Source organism: Mobula hypostoma, assembly GCF_963921235.1.
Source record: "Mobula hypostoma chromosome 8 unlocalized genomic scaffold, sMobHyp1.1 SUPER_8_unloc_8, whole genome shotgun sequence".
NCBI classification, from domain to species: domain Eukaryota; kingdom Metazoa; phylum Chordata; class Chondrichthyes; order Myliobatiformes; family Myliobatidae; genus Mobula; species Mobula hypostoma.
The window spans coordinates 82,166-100,292 of NW_026948131.1; the positions used below are offsets into that span (position 1 = coordinate 82,166).

The 18,127-nt window shown below is 63.7% G+C and overlaps 1 protein-coding gene across 1 annotated transcript in view; it reads left to right on the forward strand.

Moving 5' to 3' along the window:
- etfb (electron transfer flavoprotein subunit beta) overlaps window positions 1–18,127 on the forward strand; it is a 65,971-nt gene that overhangs the window by 28,601 nt on the left and 19,243 nt on the right. The window lies entirely within an intron of this gene.

Sequence of the window (18,127 nt, forward strand, 5' to 3'; positions counted from 1 at the left end):
CTCACTCTCCCCCACTCCCCGTCACCTCTATCCCTCCTTCATCACTGTCTCCACTGTCTCCCCGTCTCTCCCTACTCCCTGTCTCAGCAAGTCGCGATATGTCGAGCCTACGACAGCATAGTGATCCCTTCCGAGGCTCATTGTCCAGAGCACAGTAGGAAATGTAAGTAGATAAGATCGCCTATGTAGATCGATCAATTGTATGTCCATAAGGTGACAAGCTGACTGACAGGAAATGATAAAGTTGTGGTGGTGGATGGTGTGGAGGGGTGGGTCATCCGTACTGCTTGGGGAAAGTAACGGTTTTTGAACCTGGTGGTCTGCAGGTGCCACTGCATCAAGCACACCACCATTTTTATTTGTCACATTTACATCAAAACATGCAGTAAAATGTGTCATTTCCAGTAACAGCCAGCACACCTGAACGTATGCTCGGGGAGTAGACAACTGTTGCCACACATTTCAGCACGGACATAGCAAGCCCATTGTGATCAGTAAAATGACACAGGACATAACGAGCAGCAAAAACAAACCCAATTCCTCCCTCACACACATCAACACAAATACAGCTAAACTGACAGATATCGCAGCTTCACTCCATGTGGAATCACTCCCTCTCGTCTCATCTCATCTCTCCTTTCACCCCTCCATTCCCACTCCATTCATCACTCACCCACCCAGTCTGTCTCTTCGCCACCCCTATCTCCCATTATCCCTGCCTCACCCCACTCCATCCATCACCCCGTCACCCTCCCTCTGACACCCCCCCACCCTGAACCCCAACACACCCCACTCATCCATCACCCCGTCACCCTCCCTCTACAACCCCCCACCCTGAACCACGACACACCCCACTCCATTCATCACCCTGTCAACCCCCCACCCTGAACCTCGACACACCCCACTCCATTCATCACCCTGTCACCCTCCCTCTGTCACCCCCCCACCCTGAACCTCGACACACCCCACTCCATCCATCACCCCGTCACCCTCCCTCTGTCACCCCCCCACCCTGAACCCCAACACACCCCACTCCATCCATCACCCCGTCACCCTCCCTCTGTCACCCCCCCACCCTGAACCCCAACACACCCCACTCCATCCATCACCCCGTCACCCTCCCTCTGTCACCCCCCCACCCTGAACCCCAACACACCCCACTCCATCCATCACCGTCACCCTCCCTCTGTCACCCCCCCACCCTGAACCCCAACACACCCCACTCATCCATCACCCCGTCACCCTCCCTCTGTCAACCCCCCACCCTGAACCTCAACACACCCCACTCCATCCATCGCCCCGTCACCCTCCCTCTGTCACCCCCCCACCCTGAACCCCAACACACCCCACTCCATCCATCACCCCGTCACCCTCCCTCTGTCAACCCCCCACCCTGAACCCCAACACACCCCACTCCATCCATCACCCCGTCACCCTCCCTCTGTCACCCCCCCACCCTGAACCCCAACACACCCCACTCCATCCATCACCCCGTCACCCTCCCTCTGTCACCCCCCCACCCTGAACCCCAACACACCCCACTCCATCCATCACCCCGTCACCCTCCCTCTGTCACCCCCCCACCCTGAACCACGACACACCCCACTCCATTCATCACCCTGTCAACCCCCCCACCCTGAACCTCGACACACCCCACTCCATTCATCACCCTGTCACCCTCCCTCTGTCACCCCCCCACCCTGAACCTCGACACACCCCACTCCATCCATCACCCCGTCACCCTCCCTCTGTCACCCCCCCACCCTGAACCCCAACACACCCCACTCCATCCATCACCCCGTCACCCTCCCTCTGTCACCCCCCCACCCTGAACCCCAACACACCCCACTCCATCCATCACCCCGTCACCCTCCCTCTGTCAACCCCCCACCCTGAACCCCAACTCACCCCACTCCATCCATCACCCCGTCACCCTCCCTCTGTCACCCCCCCACCCTGAACCCCAACACACCCCACTCCATCCATCACCCCGTCACCCTCCCTCTGTCACCCCCCCACCCTGAACATCGACACATCCCACTCCATCCATCACCCCGTCACCCTCCCTCTGTCAACCCCACACCCTGAACCTCGACACATCCCACTCCATCACCCCGTCACCCTCCCTCTGTCACCCCCCCACCCTGAACCCCAACACACCCCACTCCACCCATCACCCCGTCACCCTCCCTCTGTCACCCCCCCACCCTGAACCCCAACACACCCCACTCCATCCATCACCCCGTCACCCTCCCTCTGTCACCCCCCCACCCTGAACCCCAACACACCCCACTCCACCCATCACCCCGTCACCCTCCCTCTGTCACCCCCCCACCCTGAACCTCGACACACCCCACTCCATCCATCACCCCGTCACCCTCCCTCTGTCACCCCCCCACCCTGAACCCCAACACACCCCACTCCATCCATCACCCCGTCACCCTCCCTCTGTCACCCCCCCACCCTGAACCACAACACACCCCACTCCATCCATCACCCCGTCACCCTCCCACTGTCAACCCCCCCACTCTGAACCCCAACACACCCCACTCCATCCATCACCGTCACCCTCCCTCTGTCACCCCCCCACCCTGAACCCCAACACACCCCACTCCATCCATCACCGTCACCCTCCCTCTGTCACCCCCCCACCCTGAACATCGACACACCCCACTCCATCCATCACCCCGTCACCCTCCCTCTGTCACCCCCCCACCCTGAACATCGACACACCCCACTCCATCCATCACCCCGTCACCCTCCCTCTGTCACCCCCCCACCCTGAACCCCAACACACCCCACTCCATCACCCCGTCACCCTCCCTCTGTCACCCCCCCACCCTGAACCCCAACACACCCCACTCCATCCATCACCCCGTCACCCTCCCTCTGTCACCCCCCCACCCTGAACATCGACACACCCCACTCCATCACCCCGTCACCCTCCCTCTGTCAACCCCCCACCCTGAACCTCAACACACCCCACTCCATCCATCACCCCGTCACCCTCCCTCTGTCACCCCCCCACCCTGAACCCCAACACACCCCACTCCATCCATCACCCCCGTCACCCTCCCTCTGTCACCCCCCCCACCCTGAACCCCAACACACCCCACTCCATCCATCACCCCGTCACCCTCCCTCTGTCACCCCCCCACCCTGAACATCGACACATCCCACTCCATCCATCACCGTCACCCTCCCTCTGTCAACCCCCCACCCCACTCCATCACCCCGTCACCCTCCCTCTGTCACCCCCCCACCCTGAACCTCGACACACCCCACTCCATCCATCACCCCGTCACCCTCCCTCTGTCACCCCCCCACCCTGAACATCGACACACCCCACTCCATCCATCAGCCCGTCACCCTCCCTCTGTCACCCCCCCACCCTGAACATCGACACACCCCACTCCATCCATCACCCCGTCACCCTCCCTCTGTCACCCCCCCACCCTGAACATCGACACACCCCACTCCATCCATCACCCCGTCACCCTCCCTCTGTCACCCCCCCACCCTGAACCTCGACACACCCCACTCCATCACCCCGTCACCCTCCCTCTGTCACCCCCCCACCCTGAACCTCGACACACCCCACTCCATCACCCCGTCACCCTCCCTCTGTCACCCCCCCACCCTGAACCCCAACACACCCCACTCCATCACCCCGTCACCCTCCCTCTGTCAACCCCCCACCCTGAACCCCAACACACCCCACTCCATCACCCCGTCATCCTCCCTCTGTCACCCCCCCATCCTGAACATCGACACACCCCACTCCATCCATCACCCCCGTCACCCTCCCTCTGTCACCCCCCCACCCTGAACCCCAACACATCCCACTCCATCACCCCGTCACCCTCCCTCTGTCACCCCCCCATCCTGAACATCGACACACCCCACTCCATCCATCACCCCGTCACCCTCCCTCTGTCACCCCCCCACCCTGAACCCCAACACACCCCACTCCATCACCCCGTCACCCTCCCTCTGTCACCCCCCCACCCTGAACCCCAACACACCCCACTCCATCCATCACCCCCGTCACCCTCCCTCTGTCACCCCCCCACCCTGAACCTCAACACACCCCACTCCATCCATCACCCCGTCACCCTCCCTCTGTCACCCCCCCACCCTGAACCTCGACACACCCCACTCCATCCATCACCCCCGTCACCCTCCCTCTGTCAACCCCCCACCCTGAACCTCGACACACCCCACTCCATCCATCACCCCGTCACCCTCCCTCTGTCACCCCCCCACCCTGAACCCCAACACACCCCACTCCATCCATCACCCCGTCACCCTCCCTCTGTCACCCCCCCACCCTGAACATCGACACACCCCACTCCATCACCCCGTCACCCTCCCTCTGTCACCCCCCCACCCTGAACCCCAACACACCCCACTCCATCCATCACCCCTTCACCCTCCCTCTGTCAACCCCCCCACCCTGAACATCGACACACCCCACTCCATCACCCCGTCACCCTCCCTCTGTCACCCCCCCACCCTGAACCCCAACACACCCCACTCCATCCATCACCCCTTCACCCTCCCTCTGTCAACCCCCCCACCCTGAACCGACACACCCCACTCCATCACCCCGTCACCCTCCCTCTGTCACCCCCCCACCCTGAACCTCGACACACCCCACTCCATCCATCACCCCCGTCACCCTCCCTCTGTCACCCCCCCACCCTGAACCTCGACACACCCCACTCCATCCATCACCCCATCACCCTCCCTCTGTCAACCCCCCACCCTGAACCTCGACACACCCCACTCCATCCATCACCCCGTCACCCTCCCTCTGTCACCCCCCCACCCTGAACCCCAACACACCCCACTCCACCCATCACCCCGTCACCCTCCCTCTGTCAACCCCCCACCCTGAACATCGACACACCCCACTCCACCCATCACCCCGTCACCCTCCCTCTGTCACCCCCCACCCTGAACCCCAACACACCCCACTCCATCCATCACCCCGTCACCCTCCCTCTGTCAACCCCCCACCCTGAACCCCAACTCACCCCACTCCATCCATCACCCCGTCACCCTCCCTCTGTCACCCCCCCACCCTGAACCCCAACACACCCCACTCCATCCATCACCCCGTCACCCTCCCTCTGTCACCCCCCCACCCTGAACCCCAACACACCCCACTCCATTCATCACCCCGTCACCCTCCCTCTGTCACCCCCCCACCCTGAACCTCGACACACCCCACTCCATCCATCACCCCGTCACCCTCCCTCTGTCAACCCCCACCCTGAACATCGACACATCCCACTCCATCCATCACCCCGTCACCCTCCCTCTGTCACCCCCCCACCCTGAACCCCAACACACCCCACTCCATCCATCACCCCGTCACCCTCCCTCTGTCACCCCCCCACCCTGAACCCCAACACATCCCACTCCATCCATCACCCCGTCACCCTCCCTCTGTCACCCCCCATCCTGAACCCCAACACACCCCTCTCCATCACCCCGTCACCCTCCCTCTGTCACCCCCCCACCCTGAACCTCGACACATCCCACTCCATTCATCATCATCCCCACCCCCCATCCTGAACCCCAACACACCCCACTCCATCCATCACCCCGTCACCCTCCCTCTGTCACCCCCCCACCCTGAACCTCGACACACCCCACTCCATCCATCACCCCGTCACCCTCCCTCTGTCACCCCCCCACCCTGAACCCCAACACATCCCACTCCATCCATCACCCCGTCACCCTCCCTCTGTCACCCCCCCACCCTGAACCCCAACACATCCCACTCCATTCATCACCCCGTCACCCTCCCTCTGTCACCCCCCCACCCTGAACCCCAACATACCCCACTCCATCCATCACCCCGTCACCCTCCCTCTGTCACCCCCCATCCTGAACCCCAACACACCCCACTCCATCCATCACCCCGTCACCCTCCCTCTGTCACCCCCCCACCCTGAACCTCGACACACCCCACTCCATCCATCACCCCGTCACCCTCCCTCTGTCACCCCCCCACCCTGAACCACGACACACCCCACTCCATCCATCACCCCGTCACCCTCCCTCTGTCACCCCCCCACCCTGAACCCCAACACACCCCACTCCATCCATCACCCCCGTCACCCTCCCTCTGTCACCCCCCCACCCTGAACCCCAACACATCCCACTCCATTCATCACCCCGTCACCCTCCCTCTGTCACCCCCCCACCCTGAACCCCAACACACCCCACTCCACCCATCACCCCGTCACCCTCCCTCTGTCACACCCCCACCCTGAACCTCGACACACCCCACTCCATCCATCACCCCGTCACCCTCCCTCTGTCAACCCCCCACCCTGAACATCGACACACCCCACTCCATCCATCACCCCGTCACCCTCCCTCTGTCACCCCCCCACCCTGAACATCGACACATCCCACTCCACCCATCACCCCGTCACCCTCCCTCTGTCACCCCCCCACCCTGAACCCCAACACACCCCACTCCATCCATCACCCCATCACCCTCCCTCTGTCACCCCCCCACCCTGAACATCGACACATCCCACTCCATCCATCACCCCGTCACCCTCCCTCTGTCACCCCCCCACCCTGAACATCGACACACCCCACTCCATCCATCACCCCGTCACCCTCCCTCTGTCACCCCCCCACCCTGAACCCCAACACACCCCACTCCATCCATCACCCCATCACCCTCCCTCTGTCACCCCCCCACCCTGAACATCAACACATCCCCACTCCATCACCCCGTCACCCTCCCTCTGTCACCCCCCCACCCTGAACATCGACACACCCCACTCCATCCATCACCCCGTCACCCTCCCTCTGTCAACCCCCCCGCCCTGAACCCCAACACACCCCTCTCCATTCATCACCCCGTCACCCTCCCTCTGTCACCCCCCCACCCTGAACCCCAACTCACCCCACTCCATCCATCACCCCGTCACCCTCCCTCTGTCACCCCCCGACTCTGAACATCGACACACCCCACTCCATTCATCGCCCCGTCACCCTCCCTCTGTCACCCCCCCACCCTGAACCCCAACACACCCCACTCCATCCATCACCCCGTCACCCTCCCTCTGTCACCCCCCCACCCTGAACCCCAACACACCCCACTCCATCCATCACCCCGTCACCCTCCCTCTGTCACCCCCCCACCCTGAACCCCAACACACCCAACTCCATCCATCACCCCGTCACCCTCCCTCTGTCACCCCCCCACCCTGAACCTCGACACACCCCACTCATCCATCACCCCGTCACCCTCCCTCTGTCACCCCCCCACCCTGAACCCCAACACACCCCACTCCATCCATCACCCCGTCACCCTCCCTCTGTCAACCCCCACCCTGAACCTCAACACATCCCACTCCATCCATCACCCCGTCACCCTCCCTCTGTCACCCCCCCACCCTGAACATCGACACACCCCACTCCATCCATCACCCCGTCACCCTCCCTCTGTCACCCCCCACCCTGAACCCCAACACACCCCACTCCATCCATCACCCCGTCACCCTCCCTCTGTCAACCCCCCACCCTGAACCCCAACACACCCCACTCCACCCATCACCCCGTCACCCTCCCTCTGTCACCCCCCCACCCTGAACATCAACACACCCCACTCCATTCATCACCCCGTCACCCTCCCTCTGTCACCCCCCCATCCTGAACCCCAACACACCCCACTCCATCCATCACCCCGTCACCCTCCCTCTGTCACCCCCCCACCCTGAACATCAACACACCCCACTCCATTCATCACCCCGTCACCCTCCCTCTGTCACCCCCCCACCCTGAACATCGACACATCCCACTCCATCCATCACCCTGTCACCCTCCCTCTGTCACCCCCCCACCCTGAACCCCAACACACCCCACTCCATCCATCACCCCGTCACCCTCCCTCTGTCAACCCCCACCCTGAACCTCAACACATCCCACTCCATCCATCACCCCCGTCACCCTCCCTCTGTCACCCCCCCACCCTGAACATCGACACACCCCACTCCATCCATCACCATCACCCTCCCTCTGTCACCCCCCCACCCTGAACCCCAACACACCCCACTCCATCACCCCGTCACCCTCCCTCTGTCACCCCCCACCCTGAACCCCAACACACCCCACTCCATCCATCACCCCGTCACCCTCCCTCTGTCACCCCCCCATCCTGAACCCCAACACACCCCACTCCATCCATCACCCCGTCACCCTCCCTCTGTCACCCCCCCACCCTGAACCCCAACACACCCCACTCCATCCATCACCCCGTCACCCTCCCTCTGTCACCCCCCCACTCTGAACATCGACACACCCCACTCCATCACCCCGTCACCCTCCCTCTGTCACCCCCCCACCCTGAACCCCAACACACCCCACTCCATCCATCACCCCGTCACCCTCCCTCTGTCACCCCCCCACCCTGAACCCCAACACACCCCACTCCATCCATCACCCCGTCACCCTCCCTCTGTCAACCCCCACCCTGAACCCCAACACACCCCACTCCATCCATCACCCCGTCACCCTCCCTCTGTCACCCCCCCACCCTGAACATCGACACACCCCACTCCATCACCCCGTCACCCTCCCTCTGTCACCCCCCCACCCTGAACCCCAACACACCCCACTCCATCCATCACCCCGTCACCCTCCCTCTGTCACCCCCCCACCCTGAACCCCAACACATCCCACTCCGTCACCCCGTCACCCTCCCTCTGTCACCCCCCCACCCTGAACCCCAACACATCCCACTCATCCATCACCCCGTCACCCTCCCTCTGTCACCCCCCCACCCTGAACATCGACACACCCCACTCCATCCATCACCCCGTCACCCTCCCTCTGTCACCCCCCCACCCTGAACCCCAACACACCCCACTCCATCCATCGCCCCGTCACCCTCCCTCTGTCAACCCCCCACCCTGAACCCCAACACACCCCACTCCATCCATCACCCCGTCACCCTCCCTCTGTCACCCCCCACCCTGAACCCCAACACACCCCACTCCACCCATCACCCCGTCACCCTCCCTCTGTCAACCCCCCACCCTGAACCTCGACACACCCCACTCCATCCATCACCCCGTCACCCTCCCTCTGTCACCCCCCCACCCTGAACCCCAACACACCCCACTCCATCCATCACCCCGTCACCCTCCCTCTGTCACCCCCCGACCCTGAACCCCAACACACCCCACTCCATCCATCACCCCGTCACCCTCCCTCTGTCAACCCCCCACCCTGAACCCCAACACACCCCACTCCATCCATCACCCCGTCACCCTCCCTCTGTCACCCCCCCACCCTGAACCTCAACACACCCCACTCCATCCATCACCCCGTAACCCTCCCTCTGTCACCCCCCCACCCTGAACCCCAACACACCCCACTCCATCCATCACCCCGTCACCCTCCCTCTGTCAACCCCCCACCCTGAACCTCAACACACCCCACTCCATCCATCACCCCGTCACCCTCCCTCTGTCACCCCCCCACCCTGAACCCCAACTCACCCCACTCCATCCATCACCCCGTCACCCTCCCTCTGTCACCCCCCCATCCTGAACATCGACACACCCCACTCCATCCATCACCGTCACCCTCCCTCTGTCACCCCCCCACCCTGAACATCGACACACCCCACTCCATCACCCCGTCACCCTCCCTCTGTCACCCCCCCACCCTGAACCCCAACACACCCCACTCCATCACCCCGTCACCCTCCCTCTGTCACCCCCCCACCCTGAACCCCAACACACCCCACTCCATCCATCACCCCGTCACCCTCCCTCTGTCACCCCCCCACCCTGAACCCCAACACACCCCACTCCATCTATCACCCCGTCACCCTCCCTCTGTCAACCCCCCACCCTGAACATCGACACATCCCACTCCATCCATCACCCCGTCACCCTCCCTCTGTCACCCCCCCACCCTGAACATCGACACATCCCACTCCATCCATCACCCCGTCACCCTCCCTCTGTCAACCCCCCACCCTGAACATCGACACACCCCACTCCATCACCCCGTCACCCTCCCTCTGTCACCCCCCCACCCTGAACCCCAACACACCCCACTCCATCCATCACCCCGTCACCCTCCCTCTGTCACCCCCCCACCCTGAACATCGACACACCCCACTCCATCCATCACCCCGTCACCCTCCCTCTGTCACCCCCCCACCCTGAACCCCGACACATCCCACTCCATCCATCACCCCGTCACCCTCCCTCTGTCAACCCCCCACCCTGAACATCGACACACCCCACTCCATCCATCACCCCGTCACCCTCCCTCTGTCAACCCCCCACCCTGAACCCCAACACACCCCACTCCACCCATCACCCCGTCACCCTCCCTCTGTCACCCCCCACCCTGAACCTCAACACACCCCACTCCATCCATCACCCCGTCACCCTCCCTCTGTCACCCCCCCACCCTGAACATCGACACATCCCACTCCATCCATCACCCCGTCACCCTCCCTCTGTCAACCCCCCACCCTGAACATCGACACACCCCACTCCATCCATCACCCCGTCACCCTCCCTCTGTCACCCCCCCACCCTGAACCCCAACACATCCCACTCCATCCATCACCCCGTCACCCTCCCTCTGTCAACCCCCCACCCTGAACCCCAACACACCCCACTCCATCCATCACCCCGTCACCCTCCCTCTGTCACCCCCCCACCCTGAACCCCAACACACCCCACTCCATCCATCACCCCGTCACCCTCCCTCTGTCACCCCCCCATCCTGAACCCCAACACACCCTACTCCATTCATCACCCCGTCACCCTCCCTCTGTCACCCCCCCACCCTGAACCCCAACACACCCCACTCCATCCATCACCCCGTCACCCTCCCTCTGTCACCCCCCACCCTGAACCCCAACACATCCCACTCCATCCATCACCCCGTCACCCTCCCTCTGTCACCCCCCCACCCTGAACATCGACACACCCCACTCCATCCATCACCCCGTCACCCTCCCTCTGTCAACCCCCACCCTGAACCTCAACACACCCCACTCCATTCATCACCCCGTCACCCTCCCTCTGTCAACCCCCACCCTGAACCTCAACACACCCCACTCCATCCATCACCCCGTCACCCTCCCTCTGTCACCCCCCCACCCTGAACCCCAACACACCCCACTCCATCCATCACCCCGTCACCCTCCCTCTGTCACCCCCCCACCCTGAACCCCAACACACCCCACTCCATCACCCCGTCACCCCGTCACCCTCCCTCTGTCACCCCCCACCCTGAACCCCAACACACCCCACTCCATCACCCCGTCACCCTCCCTCTGTCACCCCCCCACCCTGAACCCCAACTCACCCCACTCCATCCATCACCCCGTCACCCTCCCTCTGTCACCCCCCCACCCTGAACATCGACACACCCCACTCCATCCATCAACCCGTCACCCTCCCTCTGTCACCCCCCCACCCTGAACCTCAACACACCCCACTCCATCCATCACCGTCACCCTCCCCCTGTCAACCCCCCACCCTGAACATCGACACACCCCACTCCATCCATCACCCCGTCACCCTCCCTCTGTCACCCCCCCACCCTGAACCCCAACACACCCCACTCCATCCATCACCCCGTCACCCTCCCTCTGTCACCCCCCACCCTGAACCCCAACACACCCCACTCCATCCATCACCCCGTCACCCTCCCTCTGTCAACCCCCCACCCTGAACATCGACACACCCCACTCCATCCATCACCCCGTCACCCTCCCTCTGTCACCCCCCCACCCTGAACATCGACACACCCCACTCCATCCATCACCCCGTCACCCTCCCTCTGTCACCCCCCACCCTGAACCCCAACACACCCCACTCCATCCATCACCCCGTCACCCTCCCTCTGTCACCCCCCCACCCTGAACCTCAACACACCCCACTCCATCCATCACCCCGTCACCCTCCCTCTGTCACCCCCCCACCCTGAACATCGACACACCCCACTCCATCCATCACCCCGTCACCCTCCCTCTGTCACCCCCCACCCTGAACCCCAACACACCCCACTCCATACATCACCCCGTCACCCTCCCTCTGTCACCCCCCCACCCTGAACCTCAACACACCCCACTCCATCCATCACCCCGTCACCCTCCCTCTGTCACCCCCCCACCCTGAACATCAACACACCCCACTCCATCCATCACCCCGTCACCCTCCCTCTGTCACCCCCCATCCTGAACCCCAACACACCCCACTCCATCCATCACCCCGTCACCCTCCCTCTGTCAACCCCCCACCCTGAACCCCAACACACCCCACTCCATCCATCACCCCGTCACCCTCCCTCTGTCAACCCCCCACCCTGAACCCCAACACACCCCACTCCATCCATCACCCCGTCACCCTCCCTCTGTCACCCCCCCACCCTGAACCCCAACACACCCCACTCCATCCATCACCCCGTCACCCTCCCTCTGTCAACCCCCCCACCCTGAACCCCAACACACCCCACTCCATCCATCACCCCGTCACCCTCCCTCTGTCACCCCCCACCCTGAACCCCAACACACCCCACTCCATCCATCACCCCGTCACCCTCCCTCTGTCAACCCCCCACCCTGAACCCCAACACACCCCACTCCATCCATCACCCCGTCACCCTCCCTCTGTCAACCCCCCACCCTGAACCCCAACACACCCCACTCCATCCATCACCCCGTCACCCTCCCTCTGTCACCCCCCCACCCTGAACCCCAACACACCCCACTCCATCACCCCGTCACCCTCCCTCTGTCACCCCCCCATCCTGAACCCCAACACACCCCACTCCATTCATCACCCCGTCACCCTCCCTCTGTCACCCCCCCACCCTGAACCCCAACACACCCCACTCCATCACCCCGTCACCCTCCCTCTGTCAACCCCCCACCCTGAACCCCAACACACCCCACTCCATTCATCACCCCGTCACCCTCCCTCTGTCACCCCCCACCCTGAACATCGACACACCCCACTCCATCCATCACCCCGTCACCCTCCCTCTGTCACCCCCCACCCTGAACCCCAACACACCCCACTCCATCCATCACCCCGTCACCCTCCCTCTGTCACCTCCCCACCCTGAACCCCAACACACCCCACTCCATCCATCACCCCGTCACCCTCCCTCTGTCACCCCCCCACCCTGAACCCCAACTCACCCCACTCCATCCATCACCCCGTCACCCTCCCTCTGTCACCCCCCCACCCTGAACCCCAACACACCCCACTCCATCCATCACCCCGTCACCCTCCCTCTGTCACCCCCCCACCCTGAACCCCAACACATCCCACTCCATCCATCACCCCGTCACCCTCCCTCTGTCACCCCCCCACCCTGAACCCCAACACACCCCACTCCATCCATCACCGTCACCCTCCCTCTGTCACCCCCCCACCCTGAACCCCAACACATCCCACTCCATCCATCACCCCGTCACCCTCCCTCTGTCAACCCCCACCCTGAACCCCAACACACCCCTCTCCATCCATCACCCCGTCACCCTCCCTCTGTCACCCCCCCACCCTGAACATCGACACACCCCACTCCATCCATCACCCCGTCACCCTCCCTCTGTCACCCCCCACCCTGAACCCCAACACACCCCACTCCATCCATCACCCCGTCACCCTCCCTCTGTCACCCCCCCACCCTGAACCTCAACACACCCCACTCCATCCATCACCCCGTCACCCTCCCTCTGTCACCCCCCCACCCTGAACATCAACACACCCCACTCCATCCATCACCCCGTCACCCTCCCTCTGTCACCCCCCACCCTGAACCCCAACACACCCCACTCCATCCATCACCCCGTCACCCTCCCTCTGTCACCCCCCCACCCTGAACCTCAACACACCCCACTCCATCCATCACCCCGTCACCCTCCCTCTGTCACCCCCCCACCCTGAACATCGACACACCCCACTCCATCCATCACCCCGTCACCCTCCCTCTGTCACCCCCCACCCTGAACCCCAACACACCCCACTCCATACATCACCCCGTCACCCTCCCTCTGTCACCCCCCCACCCTGAACCTCAACACACCCCACTCCATCCATCACCCCGTCACCCTCCCTCTGTCACCCCCCCACCCTGAACATCAACACACCCCACTCCATCCATCACCCCGTCACCCTCCCTCTGTCACCCCCCATCCTGAACCCCAACACACCCCACTCCATCCATCACCCCGTCACCCGCCCTCTGTCAACCCCCCACCCTGAACCCCAACACACCCCACTCCATCCATCACCCCGTCACCCTCCCTCTGTCAACCCCCCACCCTGAACCCCAACACACCCCACTCCATCCATCACCCCGTCACCCTCCCTCTGTCACCCCCCCACCCTGAACCCCAACACACCCCACTCCATCCATCACCCCGTCACCCTCCCTCTGTCACCCCCCATCCTGAACCCCAACACACCCCACTCCATCCATCACCCCGTCACCCTCCCTCTGTCAACCCCCCACCCTGAACCCCAACACACCCCACTCCATCCATCACCCCGTCACCCTCCCTCTGTCAACCCCCCACCCTGAACCCCAACACACCCCACTCCATCCATCACCCCGTCACCCTCCCTCTGTCACCCCCCCACCCTGAACCCCAACACACCCCACTCCATCACCCCGTCACCCTCCCTCTGTCAACCCCCCACCCTGAACCCCAACACACCCCACTCCATTCATCACCCCGTCACCCTCCCTCTGTCACCCCCCCACCCTGAACCCCAACACACCCCACTCCATCACCCCGTCACCCTCCCTCTGTCAACCCCCCACCCTGAACCCCAACACACCCCACTCCATTCATCACCCCGTCACCCTCCCTCTGTCACCCCCCCACCCTGAACATCGACACACCCCACTCCATCCATCACCCCGTCACCCTCCCTCTGTCACCCCCCACCCTGAACCCCAACACACCCCACTCCATCCATCACCCCGTCACCCTCCCTCTGTCACCCCCCCACCCTGAACCCCAACACACCCCACTCCATCCATCACCCCGTCACCCTCCCTCTGTCACCCCCCCACCCTGAACCCCAACTCACCCCACTCCATCCATCACCCCGTCACCCTCCCTCTGTCACCCCCCCACCCTGAACCCCAACACACCCCACTCCATCCATCACCCCGTCACCCTCCCTCTGTCACCCCCCCACCCTGAACCCCAACACATCCCACTCCATCCATCACCCCGTCACCCTCCCTCTGTCAACCCCCCACCCCACTCCATCACCCCGTCACCCTCCCTCTGTCACCCCCCACCCTGAACCCCAACACACCCCACTCCATCCATCACCCCGTCACCCTCCCTCTGTCACCCCCCCACCCTGAACCCCAACACACCCCACTCCATCCATCACCGTCACCCTCCCTCTGTCACCCCCCCACCCTGAACCCCAACACATCCCACTCCATCCATCACCCCGTCACCCTCCCTCTGTCAACCCCCACCCTGAACCCCAACACACCCCTCTCCATCCATCACCCCGTCACCCTCCCTCTGTCACCCCCCCACCCTGAACCCCAACACACCCCACTCCATTCATCACCCCGTCACCCTCCCTCTGTCAACCCCCACCCTGAACCCCAACACATCCCACTCCACCCATCACCCCGTCACCCTCCCTCTGTCACCCCCCCACCCTGAACCTCGACACACCCCACTCCATCCATCACCCCGTCACCCTCCCTCTGTCACCCCCCCACCCTGAACCACGACACATCCCTCTCCACCCATCACCCCGTCACCCTCCCTCTGTCACCCCCCCACCCTGAACCCCAACACACCCCACTCCATCCATCACCCCGTCACCCTCCCTCTGTCACCCCCCCACCCTGACCCCCAACACATCCCACTCCATCCATCACCCCGTCACCCTCCCTCTGTCACCCCCCCACCCTGAACCCCAACACACCCCACTCCATTCATCACCCCGTCACCCTCCCTCTGTCAACCCCCACCCTGAACCCCAACACATCCCACTCCATCCATCACCCCGTCACCCTCCCTCTGTCACCCCCCCACCCTGAACCTCGACACACCCCACTCCACCCATCACCCCGTCACCCTCCCTCTGTCACCCCCCCAACCTGAACCTCGACACACCCCACTCCATCCATCACCCCGTCACCCTCCCTCTGTCACCCCCCCACTCTGAACATCGACACACCCCACTCCATTCATCGCCCCGTCACCCTCCCTCTGTCACCCCCCCACCCTGAACCCCAACACACCCCACTCCATCCATCACCCCGTCACCCTCCCTCTGTCACCCCCCCACCCTGAACCCCAACACATCCCACTCCATCCATCACCCCGTCACCCTCCCTCTGTCACCCCCCCACCCTGAACCCCAACACACCCAACTCCATCCATCACCCCGTCACCCTCCCTCTGTCACCCCCCACCCTGAACCTCGACACACCCCACTCCATCCATCACCATCACCCTCCCTCTGTCAACCCCCCATCCTGAACCCCAACACACCCCACTCCATCCATCACCCCGTCACCCTCCCTCTGTCACCCCCCCACCCTGAACCCCAACACACCCCACTCCATCCATCACCCCGTCACCCTCATTCTGTCACCCCCCCACCCTGAACCCCAACACACCCCACTCCATCCATCACCCCGTCACCCTCCCTCTGTCAACCCCCACCCTGAACCTCAACACATCCCACTCCATCCATCACCCCGTCACCCTCCCTCTGTCACCCCCCCACCCTGAACCCCAACACACCCCACTCCATCCATCACCCCGTCACCCTCCCTCTGTCAACCCCCACCCTGAACCTCAACACACCCCACTCCATCCATCACCCCGTCACCCTCCCTCTGTCACCCCCCCATCCTGAACCCCAACACACCCCACTCCATCCATCACCCCGTCACCCTCCCTCTGTCACCCCCCCACCCTGAACCCCAACACACCCCACTCCATCCATCACCGTCACCCTCCCTCTGTCACCCCCCCACCCTGAACCCCAACACACCCCACTCCATCCATCACCCCGTCACCCTCCCTCTGTCACCCCCCCACCCTGAACCCCAACACACCCCACTCCATCCATCACCCCGTCACCCTCCCTCTGTCACCCCCCCACTCTGAACATCGACACACCCCACTCCATCCATCACCCTGTCACCCTCCCTCTGTCAACCCCCACCCTGAACCTCAACACATCCCACTCCATCCATCACCCCCGTCACCCTCCCTCTGTCACCCCCCCACCCTGAACCCCAACACACCCCACTCCATCCATCACCCCGTCACCCTCCCTCTGTCACCCCCCACCCTGAACCTCGACACACCCCACTCCATCCATCACCCCGTCACCCTCCCTCTGTCACCCCCCCACCCTGAACATCGACACACCCCACTTCATCCATCACCCCGTCACCCTCCCTCTGTCACCCCCCCACCCTGAACATCCACACACCCCACTCCATCCATCACCCCGTCACCCTCCCTCTGTCAACCCCCCACCCTGAACCCCAACACACCCCACTCCATCCATCACCCCGTCACCCTCCCTCTGTCACCCCCCCACCCTGAACCCCAACACACCCCACTCCATCCATCACCCCGTCACCCTCCCTCTGTCACCCCCCCACCCTGAACCCCAACACATCCCCACTCCATCCATCACCCCGTCACCCTCCCTCTGTCACCCCCCCACCCTGAACCCCAACACACCCCACTCCATCCATCACCCCGTCACCCTCCCTCTGTCACCCCCCACCCTGAACCCCAACACACCCCACTCCATCCATCACCCCGTCACCCTCCCTCTGTCACCCCCCATCCTGAACCCCAACACACCCCACTCCATCCATCACCCCGTCACCCTCCCTCTGTCACCCCCCCACCCTGAACCCCAACACACCCCACTCCATCCATCACCCCGTCACCCTCCCTCTGTCACCCCCCACCCTGAACCCCAACACACCCCACTCCATCCATCACCCCGTCACCCTCCCTCTGTCACCCCCCACCCTGAACCCCAACACACCCCACTCCATCCATCACCCCGTCACCCTCCCTCTGTCACCC